Here is a 13409-nt window from a genome sequence, read left to right as displayed (position 1 = left end):
AATCCCAACTGCTAAACCATTAATCCCACAATTTCCACACAGTATTTTTTCCCCCACCAGTCCCCTAAATTTACCCTAGGTTACCAACAATTTTGCAGCTCATTAAAGAGCAGATAAATAAGTAACATTTGCAAATATACACCTCCTGGCACCAGAGAACCCAGAGACTCCGGTTACTCGGCTGATCCCGTTAAAGCCATTACTTTCTAATTGGAAAGAGTCTTTCAGAAGCAAAGCTGTGTGTCTGGCATGTCACTTGACACCTGGTATGTACCCTTCGTGATAAGATGAACTCTCCAATATGCTTGCCACAACGAGAAGAAGTGGGTTATTTCATCAAACCACAGGCAGTCGTGGCTCCCTCTACCAAAAATCTTTTCAAATTTAATGGGCCCAGGGTTATCAACATAAATTGTCGTGTTTTCTCAAACTGGCATTAAAACATTTTGCAAGTATCATTATTAATGCCTATATAAATTATGCATTGAAGACCACAGCATTCATTACAGAGGTAAAATTTATCTGGAGGGAAAGGAGAAAAAAAAGAGACAAACAAGAAATCTAATTAAAAAAAGTATTTATAAATTTCACAGAGTTTTTCTCAGTAGTGAAGAAAACATTTCTCCAAAATGGTTTTAAAATAAGCATTCAAAGAGTAATTAAAAAATAGTACCAATAAAGTATTGTGTTAATCAGCCAAAGGTGCAGTTACACACAGGATGTTGCAAAGGGGCTGACGTGATAATACAGGAGACTGGCAGCTTACCCAAGGATGCATCAAGGTGCTAGCACAACAATCTGGAAGACAGACCGTAGGTTTCATGTAAGCATCTACACACAGGAGGAAAAGCTGTGCTTAGCATTGGAAGGGTGGTGTTTAATGCTCCTTTCAACTTCTATAAATTACAATGTCAGCCATTCCTAATTGGTACACATTAGTATTCAAACACTACGTTGAAATTAGAGGCTTAGCAGTTTTTCACTCAGCTTATCGACACTGCACACAAACATGTGAGTAACCTTGTTGAAATATTTCTGTATTCCAAGATTAAAAGAAATTACTTTAAGAGACAGATGGTGAGCAACTGGTACCTCAGTGAGGAGTGCCACTGACTTCTGGAAGTTCTCACAAAATGCACTGTATGGGGCTAATGCCCATTTACTGTGCTCCTTCCAAGCAGAGCCCCATCTCCTGAAACCCTGAAGATATGCATAGCTAGGATGGCACAGGGTAAAAAAAAAAAAAAAAGCCTAAAAGTAAAGCTCCCAGGGGCTCCAAATCCAAAGGGAAATAAGAGACCTTATTCCACTTAATTGCATAGTTTAAGCCAATCCTTAAGCTGCCTGACTCATGGTTTTATCATAATTGTGGCTGCCAGTTCTGGTACCGGCTCACCAACACAGGTGTCTCACAGTCCACCGCAAGGGAAGCCAGAATGCATCCATTAAAATAGACAACTCAGCAACCCCTGTGCAAAGGCTGGAGCAGGAAGGGGGTGGGGGGGCAGGGGAGGGGGGGAAAGATCTTTCCAAGCACATCCTCAGCCATCAAAGGAGCAGCTCTAGTTTCAGCCAGCAGAGACCGTAACACCTCGCCCCACGATCCTTTCACAACACACTGTGTCACTGGCTATTGTTCATAACTCTTCCTGCAAATCATTTCAACATCCAGAGCCTGACTATTTCTCAAGGAAATTATTTCAGAAGGACAAAATAAATTTAAAAAAAAAATTAAAAATTGCTTATTCATGAACCTGGTATCATTATAACAATGAGGCAAAACATCTAAAGGCACAGTTACATTTCACAATTCTAAATGCATCATTTATCATACTAGATTTCAGAAAAAGAACATTCTGAAACACTAAAATAAAACAGAGCATAAATGGGACTTTTTGTCAGCTCGTACAGTATGGGTTAAATGCTACCATATGGTGAGTGAACACATGATACCCTTTTAAAAACAAAGAACGTGGCTAATTTCTCTCCCAAATGTATTTTAAAATAAACAAATGTGATTATTTTAAAATGAGGCTACAATTGTGACTAAAACACCTCAATTGCCACCCGTCTCTCTCTCTTTGCAGAGAACTAACCCACTTCCCTCCTCACCATCTTTTTTCAGAAAGACAAGGAAAAATTACTATTAAGTCAGCTTTATCCCTGTGATAAGCCCTGAGCCTTTCCATGCAATATAAAAATACTGACAAGCCAACTCACCGTTCTTCCTTTATTTTACCTGCCAGAAAAGCAAAGCATGCGTGTGTGTGCGTGCAATACGTTAACACTCACTGACATATGATCCGATTTTCAGCAAACACTCCCAACAGGACCTGCCCGATAGAGCTCTCGTTTTCTCTGCACCCCGCCAGTCATGTAGTGAAACATACAGTTTTGGTACACTCCCAGCCAAAAAAGACAAAAATTTAGAAAAGGACCAAAGCAAACACGTATGAAACACACGCAGGGTAGCTGGACCGGATGCTGTTGGTTTGAAAATTGTCTGTCTAGCCTCTGTGCTGAGTTGGTTTTTTTTTTTTTATCATTATAGTATAAATGAAACAAGTCAGGAGTCTAAATATAGCTACAAATTGTAATTATATACCCTTTGTAGCTTGTTTTACTTTGAAAAGAAGATTAAAAGCTAGATTGTTTTAGAAACTGGCGTTAAAGATTTGGGGAGCCACAAAATCATTCTACTTTGCAATTTGGAGTGCACTGCTGGAAAACATTTCCTTTGGGACATAAATATGACAGCCCCAACATGGAGAAGCAAGCTCCCAGTGCCATACAGCAAGATGGCAAGAAAGCAAAGGGAGATGGGCAGACAAAGAAACAAGTAATTTCTTAGAGATTCTAAGAGTGCCCTGATTACGGATGTAATACTATAAGCTTTAATTAGGAGCTAAGTGCTGTGTGCTAAATTCATCCCCCCACACAGCCCTGTAAATTCAGAGCCACTCTACTAAAGTTACCGTGGGTTTATGACAACTGTACAATGGCAGTGCCTGGCCTCTGGCTTCTGTAACAGCCCATAATGAAACGTGGATTTTCTTGAACAAGTGTTAAGCTATGCAATGTCCTGCTGATACAATTTAAGTTCTTCTCCGTAAGCAATCAGTGTAATGAAAAGTTAGCACAAATGGATTTTAAGTAGTCATTAGAACATAAGCGGTTTTGAATCCAGAGGCAAAACCCTCTCTTCCTCCACGATGTGAGACTCAAAACTGTTCAGACCAGTGTTTCCATGAACAGATGACTCTGTCCCAGTGTCCCTGCAACAGGCACCATGTGCAAGGTACAATTAGGGAGTGGTAAACAAACAAATCATCCATCCTACAGCATCCCAGCACCAATGCTATAAAACGCCTGCTAGAACCTAAGAGGCAACAAACAGTTCAGCAGCAACTTAGAAAGTTGTGGGTATTGTCCATCCATGCACCGATTGCTTTAACCTCGGAAAATATTCTTAATGCCCCGAGTCCATTTGCATAAGTGGTGTTGCCGTAACACAGTTTCAGGAATGCAAGGAGAAACTGCTAACACCAAGCGTGCAATAACGCTGATGTGCCTCCTCTACACATAACCAAGACATAAACAACATCAAAAAATGAGTAACTGACCTTGAGTAATCACAGAATCAAAAAAAAAAAACAACCAAAACCCAAACACACAAAAAAAACCTAAACAACCCCCAGAGCTCCTTGGCTTCAAATAGCCAAGCAGGTTCAGCAGATCAAGAGACCCAACATTTGCTGACTAACAGTTAGGTAATGAAAGTAAACATTTGCAATGAAGTCATCATCCTAATGAAAGCCACGGCAATGTTAACTACCTGGCCCATAATCCACCAGCAAGCTTTAATGCGGGCTCACAAACGTAATATTTACTAGAATTGCTCCTACTGGAAAAGGAAAGGAAATCTCATTTACTTTTAATCTAGACATGACAATCAAGAGATGTTGTTATCTGTTAAGTCGTTCTAACTCCCAAGGACTGTACTGATGACGCCCAGAGACTTAATATGCAGTGCAGCTACAGCGGGTAACTGAATTAAAAAAAAAAAAAAAAAAAAAAAAAAAGCAACAGAATTTTGCCTTCAGTGACTGAGTCAGAACAGCTTTATCCTACCACTGAAATATATAAATATTTGCAGCATGTAAAATGTCTGCTTTGAAAAAGCAATGTTGCTCCAAGGTTCAAATATTTATATTGCAGATATCTACCCAAATTAATGTGACTTTTTTTCTGTTTTGTTTTGGTTGGGCTTTTTTTTTATTATTATTTTGCCATGCAGTGATTAATTATCTGGATTAAGTTTACAGCTACAGAAAAAATTAAAGGGAAAAAACCCAAACAGCAGTGTAGTAAGTATTAGCTGATTAACTGTCAGTATTTTTAAGGATTTGGGGCTCTGCTATTCACTTGGAGAAGCTGCAATTCTACCCAGAAACACCCTCACGCAACTTCCAGTAGTCAATGGGAATGGCAAGCATGCATGATAGGGGGACAGAACTGGGCTTACAAGCAACAAGACAATCTATAGGATGGCTGTACATGTTCTTATCCAACTGAGGAACACTACAAAACAATTAATACCAGTAGTAGTCCACTTCCCCTTTCTGCACAGAAATCCAATCCCCAACCAGGCTGAAGAGGTATGTATCTACAAATTCATACTTGTGTCTCAAAAACTTAAACAGGCACATTTTTACTTGCAAAATTTGCAAGCTCATACAAGTTACTTCCTGCAAAATGCAATCACTTTGTAGTTCAGCTTTCAATTTTGATGACTTCAAGAAACGATATACTCAAACCCAGTTTTCCAGTTTGTGTACACATTTACAGACTTCATTGCTGGTCTCACAAAAGCTTATGCCTTGGCTCATTTTGCACACTGTATGTTATCTCAAAAAAAGTCCTGGAAGAACCTAGCTAAGCATGAATTCAAATCTTCACAAAAGCAAGGTCTTTCAACATTTAATACAGACCCTTCCCAGCAGATGGGACCTCAGCATAAAACTCACCAGTTAAGATCACAGATCCCTATAGACAACTCTATTGAAGAGATCTGTGCATGAAGGCCTTAAAAAAATCTAATAGACTGGCCCAAAGTTTCCAGGAGCTGGCGACTGTATCATTCATCAGATGACACTCTGCCAGGTTGCCCCCTCTGGTACCCACTACAGAATCGCCCACAGCAAGGTGCATTTCAAAGGCTACTCATTTTTCAGTCAATTTAAGCCAAGGTCCCTGCTTCTAAAACAGATCTGTGAAGTGTTAAAACACAAACATCTTTGCCTGCAAAAATGAGGAATGGCTGCATTTAAGAGGGGCAGCTGAATATACAGAGATTCAGAATGATTGCACAATCATATTCATTCCTTCCAATGAGTACTTCTGTACTGATAATTGCTATTACTAAATCCTGATGACAGCACGATACTGTGATCACATATGAAAACATACAACAGACCTCATTTTTAAAGCAAAGACATTAGTCACTGTCACAGGAAAACTTTAATCTACAAAAGTTGAATGTCATTGCTGTTGCTCCATTCCAGCCAGCTATGCTGTTACCAAGGTCACTTGCAAATAACAATAGGTAGATTTCACCTTAGTGATGTAAACTGTTTTCTTTTCTACAATGCAGAGAAGCAGGGGTTCACATTCAGCAACAGATTGTATGGAGCTCTTTATACATATTGTTTATACATACAGTAATTGAGAAGGTTGTGTGGAGCCCAGATAGGAGCAGTGCCACCAAATACCACTCTCCTTCCTAAACTTGCTTTGGATTGTTCCTTAAGACAATGTTATTCTCACTGACGTGGGTTGGTTTGGGGTTTTTTTTTTCTGTTTTTCTTTTGTAATCACTATCTGCATATTAAACTAACCATTCAGAGCAGGGTTATAATGCCCTGTTGTTCACATAGACCACATAATACTAACTAGATGTCACTTCAACATCACTCTGTTTATTAGGAACTAAAGGCTTGAAAACAAACCCCAGGCAACAATTTTTATAGATATCTAAAAATATTTTACATTAGGAGCTACCAAAGGTGCATGCTATGCCAGTAATACAAAGCTCCACACCAATCACTTAATTGTACAGAGCTTATTCAATAAGGTTACAGCAGTCACTCTTGTGAAAATAAGGATGTCTCCTGGACTAACTGCACCTTAATACTTATTACACCACGTGTGCTCCTACACAACTTCAGCTTCCAGTTTCACCAGAGGGAAAGCTCCAAAATAACAACACAGACACCCCTTCTCACAAGACAGGGTATACAGAGAGGCCAGCCAGGCCAGCCACAGGTTTGCTGTGAAGGGGCTGAAGGACACACTGATAAAAAGACGAAGCTGCAGCACTCATGAAGTCTTGCCCCAGCCAGCCACTGAGGACAAAACTACAGGTGCAAAACTCCTATAATACTCCCCACCTTGATGAAAACTTTGCTCACATCATCATCACTCCACTCTGGTGCTGCTTTCCCTCCAGAATACCCAACACCTTTTGCAATACAGTTATTTTTGGCCAGCCTAGCAGCAGCCAGCCTCGGGGGCAAAAGCAGAGGTTCCCACTGGAGAAGCTGGCAGAGTGCCACAGTCCCCTGTGCCCACCCATGGGACCCACCACCACCACACACACATGCACCTGCCTCAATGCAGCACCCTCCCCTTCACCATGTGCACTCACACACCTGCACGCATGCAGTTCCCACCCAGTGCACATGTGTACCCACTCCCCCCACTTGCAGGAACTGCAAGGCACATGCATCTGGCCACCATGCAGCAATGCAACACGTGAATGCACACACACCCACACACCTGGTTCTGCATGCAACACCCCTCCCAGCCCCACATCCACCTGCATGGAAGAGCAATGCCCCCCAGCATGCACATACACACGTGCCCCTTGGCCCCATCCCACACACCTCCCACGGGGACACAAGGGGGAAGCAGGTGCTGATCACTGCTCTCCCTCGGGGTCAGCATCCTCCTGCTCGGTCCCCTCTAGGACACTCCACAAGAAAGGATGGGTCAAAAATCAAGACAGGCACATCCTGAAAAATTAAAGCTCTCAGCTACCAACCCACACACACACCGTGCCTGGCGAGAGGGGCACAAAGGAAACCTGACAGAAGAGCTTGAAAAACAGAGAACTCAAAACCACCCAAAGTCAACGTACATTTTGCTATGCTGCTTCTACTTAAAATTATGCTTTTTTTTTTTTCTTTTTTTTTTTGGGGGGGGGGGTGCAGTGGGGGTGGGGAAGCCAACCAAACACACGGTTGCCAAGTCGAGTTAATGAAAAACCCTTTGGCTGTTAACTCATTTAGTGCAGCAAGCATGAAATAAAGTCCATGGCACAGGGCCAAAACACAGCGGCCCTTTGCCGGGTAGGCTTCCTGGGTCCTCTTCCCCCCCGACACACACACATCCCCCTTCCCACACGCCGAGGAGCCAGCCCAGAGCAGCCAGCCCATCATTCTGAAGAGCTGCGATCCTTCTTTAAAAATCACTGAATAACAATAAATAAATAAATAAATAAATATTTGTATATCTTGAAGGTACCGCTGTGCCCGAGGATGTTTTTCCTAAGGGCAGTTTTGCATCCACTTCCAAAACCAGCCCAGCCCACCCAACCCCGCCACTGCGAGGGGCTACCAGTGACGAGGCCGAGCGGAGGATGCGCAAAGCGCCGGGGACGGCTAAAGGCAAAAACCCAACCCGGCCCGGCCCGGCGGCTCCTCCCGGCTCCGCGTCCCACCTCACCTCGCCCCGAACCCCGGGGCTGAGCCGAGCGGGGACGGGCGGTGGCGGGGGGCGGGGCCGAGAGTTGGGGCCGCCCCGGCGGGGCGGGGACCGCGGGCGGGCCGGAGTTCGGCGGAGCGTCCCTCCGTACCCGGTCCCCTCCACCACCGCCATCCCTGGCACCCCCCGCGCCCCTCCTCGCAGAGGAAACTTCTCCGCCCGCACGGAAAGAGTTCGGCAGCCCGGCCGGGGAGACGCTGCCGGCGGCCTGGGTGCGAGGCGGGGGGTGGGCAGGGAATGATGCGGAGCGGGAGGAGGAAGAGGCGAGAGTCGCGCCTCTTCCCAAAATGGGACTTTGACCTCGCACCGCTCTCCGGCGGTCCCCGAATCACGAATTTTTGTCACAGGTCGGATCTTAAAGCACGCCGGCACAGCGTCTAATGTATGAACTCATCAGCCTAATTTCATTATTTAATCATGCGCCCAGCAATCGTGTTTCCTTAAGAAAGGACTGACCTATTTTTGGCTGGAGATAAACGATCATGTTAACAGATGTTAATCTTGTAATCTGTTTTTCCTGTAAGCACTTCGCATACCCGCGTTTCAGACAAAAAAAAGAAAAAAAAAATTCTTTCCCAAACGACTTGACGTCATGATTCATTTCTTATTAAAAAAAAAAAAAAATCTCGCAATGGTTTCAAAGACATTAAATCTTTTTCACTTTATAAATGCTGATTTGTTCTGCCTCAACTCCCACAGGCTTTTATTTGCATTTCAAATTCCACAGGTTACACCAGTCTCCTTTTCAGAAAATGTAAGCCAACAATAAAGCAGCAAATGGGGGGGGGGGGGGGGGGGGGAAACACTGCATCTGGATTAAATAAAGACCAGAATTAATGTTCAGAAAGTAGTCCGAGCAAAATTATATTTGCACGCCCATTGCCCGAGCGCCTCCGTATATCTATAGGGGTAGTGTAAAGGATAAGCTGTGGGCACACACAATGCGCATTCCCCAGAAGATCCTTGTCTGCTGCTGAGAGCTTATTAACGCTCCTAATAAATGGTACTGACTCCAAACCGGCACTTTTCGGCTTAAAGAAACACAGGGTTTGTCTCCAGCAGTTAATTGCAGAGGTTAGCTGGTTTGAGGGGAAAAACAACGGCCGGCTGTCACGCTCCACACGCCTCCCCACACGTCCTGCCTATTTTAACACCCCACCTTCCTCCCTTATAGCAAAGTTTACCCATCCAAACTTTCCTCAACTCGCCCAAGTCCTTAATTCGCATTAGAATCGCGACCAGGCGCTATGCTAATTATCACCGAGGATAGTCCGGGGAGGGGGGGGGGGGGGGAAGGAAGGAGGGAGGGAAGAGGAGGAGGAAAGCTTTTATAGCACAAAATGTCTGGAACTGCATTATTTCTATTCTTCTTTTTCTCTCTCCTTCACTCCCTCCTCTGCACACACACACACCTTTTTTTTTTTTTTTTTTTTTCTTTTTCTTTTAAACACATAGATTAAACTCCATGCCTCACTCCCCACCCCACCCGCATCCAATGGGCTATTTTCCTCTTCTGGAAATAATCGCTACGGAGACATTGTCCTTCTGGCTGTCTATACGTGAATAATTGTTTTCTCTGCCCGCCCACCCCCAACTTCCTTTGATAAACTGTGTACTTCTGTAACGGGGATCATGCAGCTATCGACTCGCAACGTAGCGAAGAGTAGCTAAAAAACAAAGGGGGGGGGGGGGGTGTGCACACACATCGGGCATTTCTCCCGCATGCCGAATCAATACTATCAGCAAAGGGGGGGAGAGCAGAACCCATTTAATAATTTAAGTGGCTACTCGGGGCTCATAGACCCATCGCCCACCTTCACCAGCCGAAGCATTTTCCTTTAAAGTGAGGCAGTTTGTTCTTTGTTTCTTAATGGATTAATATCGCTGTGTCGCCCCGTCCCCCCCCCCCTCTGCCGCCCCTGACAGCGTACAAAGCCAAAAGGCTCCCAGCGCACGCAAGCCCCCCCACCCCACCACTGCAGCAAAACCGACCTCCTCCTTCTCCCCAAACAGCGCAAAGTTACCATTCTGCAGCCGCTCCGGTGACCCAAGGGGACAATCTCCTTACCCAAGGGGAGGGAGGGGAGGGGGGAGAGAGGGGAGGAGCGAAGTTTGTTTCGTATTTTTTTGTTGTTGTTGTTTTCTGTTGTTTTGCGTTAGGTTTTTTCTTTCCCCCAGAGGCGCAGCCCGAGGACCCCCGGGGCGCAGCACCCACACACATACACACACCCCACAAACACCCCTCCCCTTCTTTCCTTCCTTCCCCTGCCCCGGCCGCCCCTCACCTCCTCCGCTGCCGTCGGCAGGGTTTGGGGAAGGGGTCTCGGAGCCACCCGCCGCCCCGAAAGCGAAGCCCTGCGCCGCATGCGAGCGGCGGCTGCACATGATCCGCCGAGCGGCTCCACTGGCGCGGGCGGGGGCGGCCCCCGCCGGCCCCCGCCGCGCCCCGCGCCCGTGCACCGCCCCCGCCGGCCGCCGCGCCCGCGCACCGCGCCCGCGCCCGCCGCCGCGCCCCGCCCGCCGCTGCCGCCGCCGCTACCGCGCGTCCGTCCGCCCGTCCCTGTCCCCCTGTCCCCCCCGGGCGGCCGCAATGGTCTGGCCGGTGAGGAAGGAGCCCGCACGCCCCCCCACTATTGTCTCCGCCCCGGACAAAGTTGGGGCGCGGGGGTGCCGCCACCCCGGGGCCCCGACACCGCCAGACGGGCGCTGCGGGAGTAAAGGTGGGGGGGGGTGGGCGGGTGGGCAGCCTGGGCGCCGCGTTGTGCGGGCGCGGAGTCGCGCTAGTGCGGCTCCGGTTCCCACGTACCTCCGCTGCGAAAGGTGCGGGCTGGAGTTGCCCCAGATGCATTTCTGTTAGAAACTTTTCATCCCGCCTCTGCTCTTTTTTTTTTTTTTTTTTTGGGTGGGGGGGAAGCGAATTCCACTGGTAAAATATTTATGGATCTATTGAAATGCGCAGAAACAACAACATTAAAGTCCTCAATCAAGATCAAAGAGGAATACTGTTCAACAGCCACGCTGGGGAAGTTGAAAGACCTCCGAACAAATCAATCTGCCATATGGCTTTTTTACAAAAAAAAAAAAAAAAAAAAAACCAAAAAACAAAACACAAAAACCCCCAAAAAATCCAAAACAAACAAACAAAAAAACCCTACTAACAATCCACCACCACCACCACTCCTATGGCTGAAAAGTTTAATTCTTGTTTTTCTGCGTGTTTGCGAAGCCCAGTTTAATCACGCCAAATATGTGTGCCATAGGCGAGGGGAGTATGTTTAGTCTATGGCTGGGAAGCCTAATTTAATCTGCTAAAGCTCGGTACTAGACATCAAGGGTGTGGAGGCTTTTTTTTTTTTTTTTTTTTTTTTTTTTTTTTTTTTTTTCCTCCTTTCTTTCTTTCTTTGTCTCCTAATGTGCGATGACGTAGAATTGACACGGAGGAGTTTTGACGGAGGGTCGGTGTTACCTCGACTCCCCGGTCCGGCGGAGCCCCTACTCTCTCCGCTCACAGCCCACCTCACCCCCCCTCCCATCATCACCCCGGTTCCGAACCCCCCGCCAAAGTTGTCCCCTTCCCGACCCAGCCCCGTTCCTGCCTCCCTTCAGCCCCGTCCAGCATTTGGGACGCAAACCGCTCCGGCACCGCTGGTAAAGAGAAGAAAACAAAATGGGGCTGGGGAGTGTGTGTAGGGGGAGGCTTTAAATCCTGCCCTTTCCAGTGCTTATTACCAGAACCCTCGGAATAAAGGAAAGGGGCGGGGGCGGGGGGGGTCAGCGAGCGAGAGGGAAAGTTGGTAATGAAGGATACACGAATCATAAAATGTAAGCTATGTGTGATTAATGATCTGCACTAATTTGAATAGCAGGCGTGTTAAAGGTCATTGACAATTGTTGCTGCTTTCAGCATGAATGCCTGAGTGGGATGTATTCGGGACAATCAAATTTAGTTCTAATTCACAGGAAAAAAAAAAATTATTTGACGTGCATAGCAGCTGGTCAAAGTATAGAGAGGACGTGGTTTTAAAAAAAATACGCTTTGCCTGTCCTTCAAAGGCAGCTTCATTACATTAAGGTACTGCTTTTTAATGCCTCAGTAGTAAATAATGTATATCTGGAATGTCTGGATTTTGTTCCTTATGCATCAGCATCTTTCCTGCACACTTTTTCAATTGCAGGCCAAACTGTGTTCCCAGTTACTCCAGACTTGCAGAGTTTTGGGGGAATTCCGAGTTCACAGATGCCAGATTTACCTGCGAGCGGACCAGATCAGGCATCACATCCCCAACTGAGCTTGAAGAATTCACCCCAGGCACACACCTACAACACAAGACTGTAGATTCTCTAATCACAGTTTATATAGTAGTTCAACATTTCTTTACACAAAGAGTAAGAAATCCATTATAAATCAGCATTCCTGGGCAGTATTTAGAACTACAGTATTAGGGTAATAATTTCCATATGGTGAAAATTGACAAGTCAGAGCAATGAAAGGTGCATGAGATTTCCCAACTCCTCTACATAAAAATGTGATTTTTACGACCTACTCCTTTTCTCTCATAGTCAGTATAACTTCCCTTCAATGGACAGGAAAACATGAGCATACGCAACACTGAGCTTGCTGTAGTACTCGACAGAGTAACGCTTGAAATGCTTAACATATTCCATATTTGATCCTATTTGGCCCAGTCTTGCACTCCTTGTTCCCATAAAAAAAAGAAAATACTGAGGTAGGGGGGAGGGAGGCTGTGAAAAGACTGGAGAACGCATCTCAAGCTTAGTAAGTGAAGGGTATTCCACCTTAATGGAAAGGCAATTAAAAATTCAGAAGATGCAGAGACTTTAAAAACAATCAAGCAGTATATTAATTTCATGGAAAGTCACTAGCAGAGTTCTTCTGTCCATGTAATTTTAAATAGGAGATTTTCTCACATTTCTTCTGCTGATTCCAGCACTTCTAGGTTTTGAGAGCAAAACTAGAGCAGTGTAAGAATTTATAGATTTAAAAAAAAAATGCAGAGTTGATTTGCATAATGTCATCAACGTCATTAGAAATTTCAGGTAGAGAAGATAATCTTAATTTTCAAATCGTTAGCAACATACCATTACCATGGGTGATTAATCTGTTTGCAGGCACTGTTTACCCATTTTATCTCTGCCAGAAATCTTCCAGGAGATGTCCTCCCGTTTCAAATTTTTTAAATTACAGTATTTTGTATGAGAATGTCAGGGATATTAATGGCTCAATACGTGTTTTGCTATTTATAGACTCGCATGTATAATAATTCTGGCTAATGAAATACTTGGAGCAGGAAAACATTTATTTACTTTTGCTATGGTCTAATAAATTATTTGTTCAGCATTTGGGGCCAGGCTTTCTCAAGTTAGGGAAAATGGCATTTTGATGAAAATCTGTGCAATGACTTGTCTGCATAACTTAGCCTTAGGAATGATTGGTGGAAGTTTAGATAAGAAAAGGTTCCTGAGAAACACCATCACAGAAAAGCAAGGAAAAAAAGGATGACTCTAAAAGTAAAGCTAAAAGAATATATAAATACTTCAAGGCAGGCAAACAAGCCAAGTTTGGA

At 45.1% G+C, this 13409-nt stretch overlaps 1 protein-coding gene across 6 annotated transcripts in view; it reads right to left on the bottom strand.

Moving 5' to 3' along the window:
• The window catches only part of ZNF516 (zinc finger protein 516), a 104732-nt gene extending 94443 nt beyond the window's left edge, over positions 1 to 10289 (bottom strand). For 3 of the 6 annotated variants that reach the window (XM_071737025.1, XM_071737024.1, XM_071737018.1), the window contains exon 1: positions 10110 to 10289. The gene's annotated coding sequence lies outside the window, so the exon portion shown is untranslated. Of the gene's footprint in view, positions 1 to 766; positions 832 to 9816; positions 10050 to 10109 lie in introns of those variants that run through there. The other 3 variants (XM_071737020.1, XM_071737021.1, XM_071737023.1) reach the window with 3 other exon arrangements.
• Positions 10290 to 13409: the final 3120 nt, after the last annotated feature.

The sequence above is a fragment of the Heliangelus exortis genome, chromosome 2 (assembly GCF_036169615.1).
Source record: "Heliangelus exortis chromosome 2, bHelExo1.hap1, whole genome shotgun sequence".
In the NCBI taxonomy this organism is placed as follows: domain Eukaryota; kingdom Metazoa; phylum Chordata; class Aves; order Apodiformes; family Trochilidae; genus Heliangelus; species Heliangelus exortis.
Note: the sequence above shows the minus strand (reverse complement) of the source record. Positions and strands in the feature narration are given on the sequence as shown.